Below are 11,907 nucleotides of genomic sequence, written 5' to 3'. Positions count from 1 at the left end.
CCTCTTCACTTCTGCAAAAGGCTTTTCTGAGTTCTCTTGTTTTTCCACAAGCTTCCAGAATAAAGTAGGGCCCAGTCTTTGCATATACGGACCAAGCATGCTGAATGGGCTTAGTACATAACAGTTTGATCTGTTGGATTCTAGATCTGAGATATGGTTACACAGAATTAAAAGAAACAGTGCCTTTCAGTCAGTTTTTACTGACAGTCTAGTGTCCATTGGCTTTGAGACATGACAATTTATGGGTCAGTGTAAATGAGACATTCTTTTAGAAAGCTCTCACAAAATAATTAAAGTAACTTTGAATGTAAAATGGACAGGAAGGGTCAGAAGGGGTGAACAAATTTAGATTTTAAAGATGAAGCATAAAGGACACAGACTTACTGGCTCTTGTTGTCTTTAATCCATTCCCAAAGTCTATGTTCAAAACACTTAGATCTTCTAATTTATAGAGAATACATGGATGATTGATTGCTCATGTCTGCTGTGAATGCAGAATGTGGTTCAGGCATCCTTTCTTTTTCCTTTTGCATTGGCAAAACTAAAGCTCTCCCAAGGGAAATAACCTGGTCAAGGTCACTTAGCATAGGGAAGAGAGGGAGAATTTTCAGAGCATTATAACCCTGAGGCAGGTCAGTGCCCTGTGAAACACAGAACCATATGTTTCCTGTCCTGAAATTCACAATGACTCCCACATCAGACAATTAGAACAGAGAACAATCCAGGACAACTGGAACGCCTTGAAAAAAAATTCTTCTTTTAAAAATATTTCATGGTTTCTTTTTCTTTTCTATTTTTTCTTGAGAAATTGTTGCATGTTTTAAATATGTATACATAAAAAATAAAGTATAGCAGTAGAATTTACATAAATAGATGATTTGTGTTCCCTGTCCTGATTCCTCCAGCTGCGAAAATATATTTGAAATGTGCCTCCCCCAGTCCTCCCTTGATTTCTCTTTTAAGCATCCTTATATCTTCATATCTTCAGACATTGCAATTCCACTGGTTTCGGGTACTATAAGAAATTGTGAGATTCTAAAATTATATAAGAAAAATGAATCATGCAGGTTGCAATTTGGTTCTTCACTAAAAATTGTATTTCAAAGGTTTCTAAAAAATCTCAGTTTCTGCTGGAATCATGGCAATTGCATGATGGGAGGTGAAACCTCCCTGCCACTTCAGGAGAGAGTTGACAAGTGACTACCTTGTAAGCTGCCTGTGGCCTGTGACATAAAGTGTTCTTCAGCTAAGGCAATATGCAAGTTGAAGCCAGAGCTGAACCGTTTATGACAAGGGAGGAGAGAGACCTGGCTTTGTGTCCTAGGCTCCCCTTCCTTATAGGTGTGGTTCTCTCATCTCTCAGTAGTTAGAAAGTAAAGACTGTTTGTTTGTTTGTTTGTTTGTTTGTTTTCAAACGACGCGACTTTACGAGCCTGCCAGGGACACTCAGCCTTTCCTCCAGCCCTACTAGAGGAACTGTGAGGCACAGCACAGGCTCTACTGCCGTGAACTGCAACGATGTGCTGCCCCAGAAACTTCAGCTTCACCACCACGTTGAAATGTTACCTTCTTCCAAGACTCTATTGGACCACCTTCCCAGCCTAAGCCACCCCGGTTTCCCTCTTGCCTAGACCACTGCTCTGTCAACTTCTGTGCTTTGAATCCTGTCATTATCCCGGTTCTCCTCGGCATACTCGACTCTCCTTCACTCAGAGCCTTCAAGGGCTTTCCAGCCGCTCTTAGAACAAAATCCAAGAGCCGTATGAAAATGGTTGCCAAGCTGGTCACGGCTCTCCTCTTGCCTATTTTTTCCTACATCTACTCTCCTCTGCCCCTTCAATCACAAGAGCGTCCCTGTCCTTTTCCAAGCTTGTTGCATTCGGGTGTTGCAGCCTTGTGAGACAGGTTCATTCCCTCCCCCTGTATATGATTGTTACCTTCTTATCTGAGTACAAAAGTCACCTTCCCAGAAACGCTGACCGATTACCAGGAACAGCCCATAGACCCACACCCCTAGGAAGGCCCTTCAAACAAACACTCTTTTATTCCTTCCCACTTCTTATCACTGACTGAAATTGTTTTTCTGTTCACTTGTTCATTAATTTTTACTAAGATCTCCTTGTCAGGAACTCTGACTTCTGCCTCTTCTGTTCTAATATTTGTCTTGAACATTTGCTACAATGCTTATCATCCACTGGAAAATCACTGTATAGTTGTACAAATGAATGAATTTTATGTTGTTGGTGCAATGTCCTGATGTTTCCCAGCAGTGACAGAGTCCAGTCAGCACTAACAAGGTTGCTCACACCACCTATGATTTCTTACTATCCTTGTCTGCCACGGGAAGGATCGTCTTTATTATGGATATTTTTTTAAGGTCTTCACATTTTTATGTATATTTATTGAAATATAATTACTCTCCCATTCCAGACTGGCTTCAGAGATGCAAAGAAAACCAATTACCTTGCACTTCAAGTAAAGCTATTTGTGCCTTTAACTCTTCCTTGCCATGTGTATTACTGTCCAATGTCTGGGAACTCGGAAAAGTCTAAGACCTAATCAGAGGCTGCAATCCTGTCACTGGTCCTTCCAATGTGTTAATTACATGAAGCAGTCAGCTTGGGTGACCTTAAAACCACACATCCGATCCTATCACTCTGCGGTCTTAAACTCCTTAATGGCTTTCTTTTGCCTTGTCAAATGATTCCTGCTCTTATATGGGACACACACACACAAAAAGGCAAACTATGTCCTGATCCTGCCACCACTCCAACCCCATGCCTGTCCATTCTTCTGAGCTCACTATGTTTCTGCTCTGAAATACAGCAGATCAAGAGACAAACTGAAACACTTTTCTTAATCTAGAAACAAGCAAAACAACTGTATGAGTTTCTATTTTTTTCAGAGAGCTTCTGATGCTGATTCTCTGGAGGTCAAAATTAACAGAAAAAAGTTAGTAATGTTCTTTAAGAATGGAAAGCCTGGTAGAGCCTTGGCCTTGTGCTGGCTAACAGCATCCCCAGGTGTTAATATTCAAGGTAACAGGTGAAAATGAAAAGAATCCTAAGATTGAATCTTTCCTGTTCTCATAACATTCAGTATAGCCAATTTGAGGGGTCAGTGTTACTGCCTTTTTTAAGGAAAAGTGCTATTTACATATGCATCTATTAACTGCCTCTTGCTCCAGCTGTGGAAAATGGAGAGTGATTCCTCTTGACTTGTGTATACAATATACTGATATAGTTAATGTGGATAGTCTTCATATATGTCTGTCTGTGTGTTTGTATGTGCATTTCCATGTCGCAGACAAGTTATTTAAATTGTCTAGTCCTTGAATGTTCTCACACAAGTAGACCTTTGAAACACATTTTATAATTGTAGTTTTTTATGTTGATATTGCAACTAAGAACAGAAGTTTCTTGAGTAAATTTCCTTGTTTGAATTTGCCTACTTTTTCCACACCCAAAAGTGATCTCACTTTGCTGTTACCAATTGTTAAGACTTCAGTTCCTAAATACTTACATAAATCTCTTTTTCTCAATCACATCCTTGTCCTCTCCAACTGGCAGTTGAGGTTGGGCCACGGTTGACAAGACCTGACTTGTCCACAGTGGCCATGCTTTGTCCTCTCTCTAAATTCTTCTTTGTGAACAGAAAGGCATTTTTTTTTAAAGTTTGTTTTTAATCTAGATGTCAGGCACCTGAACTTTAAATAGGCAGGGACTTTCCAGCAACTTCCATTCTACTCATGGTAACCATCACCTCTCTCAGAGCATGCTCGTTTGGTCCACACAGATTGTGTATTCCAACAGAAAGCCCTTGACAGTTCCATTAAGAAGGATGGCTTGGGGTGGGGGTTGAGTGATTGGAGTCCTCATATTTTACTGAATTTGAAATGAAGGGTCAACTTGAGCAATTTAAGTTCTCTGTCAACAATATCATCTGGGACAGAATCATCAGTTCTGAACGAACACTGGTGTGATCATAGCTCTGAGGCAGGGCCCATGGCCTTGGATGAGCTGATGTCTCTTACCAGCTTATCCTCAAATGAGATACCATAGGCCTGTTCTGAGGCAGCAGAATTTAAGAGAAGTTGAGGAGTTTCCAGCTGCACATAGCAGGGGGAAAGACATTATTTTTAACACTATGAAAGATAAACAAAAAAAAATGCAGGGAGAGGTGGTCTCAAGGAGAATTTGTCAGCATTTTTAGGAAGTGACAGTTGAGAGATTCTTAAACAGAAGCCAAGGAACAAGAACCACCTGGATATTTCTTTATCGTCTCTAATTAACTAATGCTGCAGAGATCAACAAATGAATCATTAACAGAAGTAGACTATGAAGACTGACCCATTTTAACTGAAAGAGCTGTGACAGCAGAAATCATGCTTATTAGAAATTTGTGCATGTAAGGATTAGATTGCTCCAATTTTTATTGTTATTTACATTTAATAAAAGAGGAGAAAAGACTCCAGGTAATATGTAAGACAGTATCAGAACAATTAGTAAAATTTATCTCCAACAAAAAAATCCTGGGTAAACCTAGTTTTGGTTTTTAGAGGCAGCTGATGAGCAAATACGGAATTTTTTTATGGAATGTCTGTGTGACTATGTGAGTGTATACCACAAGTGTATGTGTGTCCAAAGAGACCAGAAGATGGTGTGAGGCTCTGTGTGAGCTCTCTGACTTGGTGCTAGTAACTCAACTCAGCTTATCTCTAAGAGGAAACAACTGCTTAGCCATCTCTCCAGCCCCAGGACCAATCATAAGCCTAGGATTGGTTTTGCGTTTGTAACAATGTGCAAGAAATAACTGTTACCAGGAAACTTCTGTTCTGACAACAGGTTCCTGGGAGTCTCATGTGTATCTTACTGTGTTTCTTAAGAAAGGAAGAATTATTTTTAAACTTTCATATTTGTGAGATTTTTTTTCTTTGTTTTTGTTTTTCATTTTGTTGTTCTGTTTTTTAGCCTTCCAGACTAATTGCTTGTCTGTTATCTCCAGGGCCCAAAACTTGATCTGCTTATATAGAGACTGAAAGTCACAATTAGGCGACGCTCCTGCTTTTGTGTGGGGTTGTACACCACTAGTCATGACTGGAGAGTCCAAGAGCTCCGGAGGTGTTCTCTGTGTGAAGGAAAGAAGGGAAGGCAGTTACAAACCATAGAAATGGGTGAAATTATTAGAAATTTCATTATCATCTCTCTCAAATGTCTTTAAAATAAATTTTAATACACAAAACTATGCCATCAATGAGTTTTTACCTCCTAATAGAACTTGGGAAAATGTGTTCAAACTTTCCATTTTCCTGTTCTGGCTTTCAACCCGTCTCCTGTTTTGTTTTGTTTTGTTTTGTTTTGTTTTGTTTTGTTTTGTTTTGTTTTGTTTTGTTTTGTTGGAGTGAAGCAAAACAAAAAAACAAGCATAAGATCAAGAGAAGAATCAAAAGAAGATGCAGCCAAAGGGTTTTCCAAAAGCTCAAATCCACACACAACAGCCAGCCCCCTTCAAAGGCCTTGATAGCTACCATGGTCCAGAAAGCAGCGCATCTCTGAGAGAAGAACTCAGGACTGGGACATCTCTGTCCTTCCAGACTCAGCTTTAGGTTCTCAGTGTTTTTAGGACACAGGCTGCTCATCCACATCTAGTTCACCCACTACGCCATGAGTTTCTGGCAGACGGTTGCTGATCTCTCTACTATGACCTGTCCTCCATACAGACAGATACGTGCATTCAAATTTCTTATTTAAAGTATTTAAAAAAAAGTTTCCACACTTGACACAAATAGACTTTCTTGTCATTGTTCCCTAAACATAAGCGTAACAACTAGTCATATAGTGTTAGGATAGGTACTTAAATCTTAGCACAATTTTAGATAGTACAGAAAGACATGCTTTGTTATGTTGAACTATTGCACCTTTATGAGGGACTTGAGTAGACAGATTTTCATATCCAAAAGGGTCCTGGAATTAATCTCACAAGAATAGCAACGAATGGCTGGCTACATTGGTGTTATCTCAGATTACAGAATACATTGCTTATACATTATCTATGAATGTCTACCAAATTGAAATTCCTGTGGTCAAATTTGCCCATTTTCTTAACATATTACTAATTAGTAAGTTAAGAAGTCTGTGCAAATGCTGAAGTGTGAGAAAATGTCCACCCATGGGCAGAGCAACTTCCCTAAAGAGGGATTCAAACCCACATTTTCAAAACCAAGGTAGAAATGAGACTTCTGAACATTCATACTGAGGATATGTCCTGTACACATCCAAGTAGCTTTGCCCTCGTGGCACTGACAATAGCAGGTTTCGGTAAACAACCAGAATTCTTAACAGTGAGTGACTCACTAAAGGAATCACGTGGGAGTGTGTACTTGATAAAGAAAGATGGCCCTGTTGATAAATTGTTTGCCATACAAACACAAGGACCTTGATCTCAAGAACCCACATTAAATTAAAAAAAAAAAAAAAAAAAAAAAAGACAGGCACAGGCCTGAAGCAGTGGGATGGTGGGATACCAAGACGAGAGATAATATCTCATGTTTACCTCTGGCCGACACACAGACACAGACACACAGACACACACACAAGTAACTAAACATAGTTCAATAAAAGAGAAATGTTTTCATCATTAGAAAGATGATATTGCTATAGTAAGAAATGGAAAGCTATGGCCTACATATTATAATCCAAGTTTTGAAACAAAAGTAATATTTTATTCATAGAAGTTATAAAAACTCCACATCATTATTTAATTACCTACATGAAATAAAGGGTTTTTTGTTTGTTTTTTGGGTTTTGTTTGTTCTTTATAATAATAAGATACTGTAAAGTGAGATAAAACTGTTAGTAAGAACATATCCAGATAACAAGCTAGCTTCTTTTCTCTGGAAAAAGCAACGAGGGGAAAGACCAGAGAGTTAGTATCTCATAGTTTAGAAGCTGCAGCAACTCTCCCCCCGCCCCCCGTCCCTGGAATAATGAAGACACCTGCTAGGACATCTGAGATCCATTATCTAATGAGTAATGGTCTTACATCAGCTAGCAAACTGTAGAAAGGACTGAAACTTCACTGCTTTATCTTCAAAGCCCCTCCCTCTTCCTATGTACACCTCACCATGCACATCTCAGCTCAGTCACTTCCTCAAAGTGAATGCTCAACTATTTGCCTCCATCCTGATTACCCTTCTCATCTACATATAGTGACTGAAGTCTTTTCACCACTCAGACCGAGCTTAAAAACATTCCAAGCCCCAAGTGTGTTTTCGAACTCTCCATTAGGGCATTATTAGGTTGCTTTAACCTACTCAGGCTAACCTGTCACCCTGGACTTAAAACATAGCTCTTGGTCTATGAGGGCAAATTGTTATCATGGGAGTCTGAAGGGCTTAGAAGACAGCTGGTTGCTTTGCCAGGAAAGGTCTCTCTGAAAGAAAAATCAGCCCTGGCTTCTGACTATACACAGAAATCAGTAACATAGCAGCAGAACAAATAAGCACAGAGATTGCAATAACTTTCCTAAAGAGAAGGCCCCTGGGAAGAAGGGGCCAGACCTCTGCCCCTTGCTGGGATTTCTACTAGACTCAGTGGCAGCCAGGAGGTTTGGAGCGGACAAATCTGACTTTAAGATACTGGTTCGTGTACCTCATAATGGTGTGTACTAGGCAAGTTAAAAAGTTTTTGTGAGCTCAGTTTTACCACCAGAAAAGCGGGTGCTATAAAACCTACCTGACAACATTGTTGGGAATAATTAGAATAATACAGGAGCCTATGAGAGTACCACATAAATGATGGTGTACCACATAAATGCTGATGACATCATCTGTGAAGGAGAAGAAAAGTCAACTGGGGGTGCAGAGACGGTGTATAGATTTCAATATGCTGCCTTTTAACTCCTCAATGCCAGCCAGCATCCAGCAACCACAGCTGAAGGTATTGGTGGAACTCACACCATCTCCAGGTTGAGGCCACTCTTACCTCAGCCTTTCTGAGTGAGAAAGAGTGGTCCTTACACTTTGTAGAGACCACCTGCCTCTCTAGCTTCAGATGCTTTGTCTTTCTCTGTATTTGCCAGTATAGGCTTCCATTTGTGGGCAAGTGTCTCTGTGTCATCAGAATGCAAACACACCCCCCCCATGCCTGTGGCTTGAGAAATTTAGAGGCAGGGAATTTTTTTTTTTTAAATAAAGGAGGAGGAGATTAAAGAGAACAAGAATTACCAGTTGGAGCTGGCATTCTTCACGGATGGTGCATTTGAGTTATTGGAGTTTAATCATAAACCTTCATTGGGAAATACAAAACTCATTGATGTCCAGGAATTTGACATTTTCAATGGACTCCCACCTCCCTTCCAAAAGAGGCCTCACTCGCTTGAGTAAGGCAAGCAGGGAAACCAAAGTCTAGGGCCTTCCTGGTCTTTCTGCATCACCCTAAAGTTCAGCGCTCACTCTCTCTCTCTCTCTCTCTCTCTCTCTCTCTCTCTCTCTCTCTCTCTCTCTAATAAGGACATAAAGGAATGGCTAAAGAAAACTGACAAAAAGCCTTTTGAAGGAAAAGGCTCATTGGCCTGGAAAGAGTCACAGACATCCAGTCCTCTATGTGTCTGATAAACTTTCATCTAAAATCCCTCCTGGCTGAATGTCAATCCAGCCAGTCCAAGAGCTCACTAGAAAGCTGAGATTCATATACGCATCCTTTCACCATCTCAACAACAGGTAAGCACTAAAAGCTAATGTTAACAAAAACAAACATGTCTATTTGCTAAGCCCATACCAATAGCGAACAAAGCAGGCAAAATATAATGAGGAAGATATTGTACCATTACAATTAAAAGTGCATTCTAGCAAGTGCCTGAAGAAAAAGCTCAAGGAGCCCCATGAGTGACCAAAGGAAGACTTTGTATGGTCAAAGAACTAAATGAAACCAGTGTCCTCAGAGTGGGCAGAGCAGAGGTTGGCAGGACTAGACCACATGGGCATCACCAGGGAGGTTGGCCTTTCTCCTGAGAGCAGGGTGATGGGTATCCATGGAGTCAAAGAGTAAAGTAAGACTAACAGCACACAGCTTGTACAAGCTAACATGATGGGTATCCATGGAGTCAAAAAGTAAAGTAAGACTAACAGCACACAGCTTGTACAAGGCAGCCACACCAGTATAACGTGAACCTCTGAAGATCAAGGTTGCAGCTCAGCCTCTCTCAAAGCTTAACAGAGCCACAGAAAGATGACATTCTGTATGCATCTCAATGCCAGCCTTCCTCTGAAATCAGTGCTGTAACCTTTCGAATCTGATACACATATGGAGTCTCTCTACGTTTTACCTCATGCCGGACTATGAAAAGAATTACAGAAAAGTTTTGAGAATGCAAGCTTCTTGGATGGCACACTTAATAAAAACTGAAAATATCTGTTAAGCCATCCAAAGAAGGTCAAGAACTTATTGCTTCAGCCTTCTTGGTGTTGTTGATGGTCAAAGTTTGGGTGGCTTTCTTAAATGGATATAAGTGTTTTGCTTGCATGAGCATCTATTCAACACAAGTATGTCTGGTGCCTGAGGAAGTCTAAAGGCATTGGATATCCTAGAACCAGAGTTACAGATGGTTGTGTGCTATCATATGGGTGTTGGGAGTTGAACCTGGGCCCTCTGGAAGAATAGCTAGTTTGCTTAACAGTTGATTCATCTCTCCAATAAAGCCAATAACTCTGAAAGCTCAGCAGAGACATGAACACATCCTGACACTTAAGTTATATACCCCTTGACCTGTCAGCTACTCACAGATGCCCAAAACTCCAACCCAGCTTAATCTGATTATAAAAGTATGCATTTCCCTCGGTGTCTAAGATCTCCACATGCCTTTTCTACTTTACATTATAGATCTTTGAATACAGAGATAAGTTGAGAATTTAGTTTAATTTTATTACACCCTCTTAAATTATTAGATATTGATTATTTCACAGAACTCTGATTTGCAGTCAGAATTTATGAATCTACAACCATCATGTTTCCATCTTTAGCATAATAGAACTTATGATAATTAAGTAAGAAAATTTACTGGAAAGTCACTTGGGTGACATAAATCATAGAGTGGCTAGTACAGGATCAAGCACATAGTAGGCAAAAAGCTAGATGATGGATGGATGGATGGATGGATGGATGGATGGATGGATAGATGGATGGATAGATGGATGGATAGATGGATGGATATGGAGATAGATAGATAGATAGATAGATAGATAGATAGATAGATAGATAGATAAGACAGACAACAAGAGGGTCTAATTTGAGTATACAACAAGAATGTGTGGAGAATATGTGGAAATTAATGGTTACTTTCAGCTGGGAGTTCAGCAGATGCTTCACTGACAGTAAAGCATTTCTACAGACTTGACAAGTGAGTATAACAGAGTGGTAGTAATAATTGGGAAGCCTGAGAAAGACCATTTGGAAACATTTACTGAAGTCATTTAGCCCAAAGTTGGCATTAAGTTTCAGGGAAGAGCCAGGGCTTCTCATAGCATGCAATATTCTACCTACCGCCTTGCTGATCCTGCTACACTTCCCTCCTTACATTCTATTCCTACATCTTTACTAGTTAGGGCTTCTCTTTCCCCATAAAAATAAAAGACTGCCTAGGGAAAGCTAAATATCTCCTGTGCTAGCTGACAACACTGCCCACATTTTTTCCCTCTGGATCAATCTTCAGATAATTTAGAAAACACATGATCAGGTAATTCACTAGTGAGCTACTAACCAGGTATATATGGTTTTGTGTACACACACACACACACACACACACACACAAACATATGGCTGAGAAGATTCTATTCATAATATATTTCTCTTCTAGGCAGAAGGACCTGAATTCTATCCTCAGAACCAAGGTTTAAAAAAAAACAAAAACAGGTGTGCAGACATGTTCTTCTAGTCCCAGCACTGGAGAGGTGGTGACAGGTTAATATTTGGTGGTGCCCTGGGAAGCCAGGATAGTCCAATCATTAAGCTTTGGGTTCAGCGAGAGTCCCTGTCTCAGAAAAGCTAACTGGCTCCCAAGAAAAGACCAAATACACACGTCTTCATGTACCCCTCAACACACAGAACTCATGTATGCATTAAACATTTGTGTTTAATATAGTTATACTGATTTAAAAAGACAGAGAAAGTATACTCTTCAAAGTCTAATTGCAGTATGTGAATAATATTAACATTTATCATATTTTAGGCATGGAAATTTAGCAGTAATGCATAGTTAATGATATGTACTGAACATCTTTCAATCTTGTGTATGCGTTTTAGACACCAAAACTTTAATTTTGAAAGCTGTTGTGTTCTGCAAGGATTAAAGTCAGTGATCTCTGTGGTGGCCAAGGACCCTTTAATTCTATTAAATATAACTGCTGCAGGTCAGCAACTCACTAAGTAGAAACATTCTGCAATCCATGTTTTGACATGTTGATAGGTTAGTGAAGTATAATTGTCTATATTCACAAAAAGGCAATAAATGATTGCTTCTGGAACTGGCTTCTCCTAAGGTGATCAGGCAGTGAGATGCCATCACAAGAGGAACTTCTAATTGCCCAAACAGGGAAGATATTTGTTTAGAGTTTACCAAGGTCTTCAGAAAACAGCTTTTTAACTGGCCTCTTTTGAGAAGAGATGTCTAGGCAGTTGCCATCTGTTTCAAACAAACTCTCCACTAAACACTTTGCTTTCAATACCATCTCTTGCCCTTGCCATGTAAATGTTCAGAGAGAGAGAGAGAGAGAGAGAGAGAGAGAGAGAGAGGCAAAGACACAGAGAAAGACAGAAAGAGACAAAGAGACACAGAGACAGAGGCACAGAGACAGACAAAGAGAGAGGAGAAACTTAAGATCCATCCTGTTCCATGTGACTACAAGGAATTGTG

The sequence above is a fragment of the Grammomys surdaster genome, unplaced genomic scaffold (genome assembly GCF_004785775.1).
Source record: "Grammomys surdaster isolate TR1022 unplaced genomic scaffold, NIH_TR_1.0 170, whole genome shotgun sequence".
NCBI classification, from domain to species: Eukaryota; Metazoa; Chordata; class Mammalia; order Rodentia; family Muridae; genus Grammomys; species Grammomys surdaster.
Note: the sequence above shows the minus strand (reverse complement) of the source record.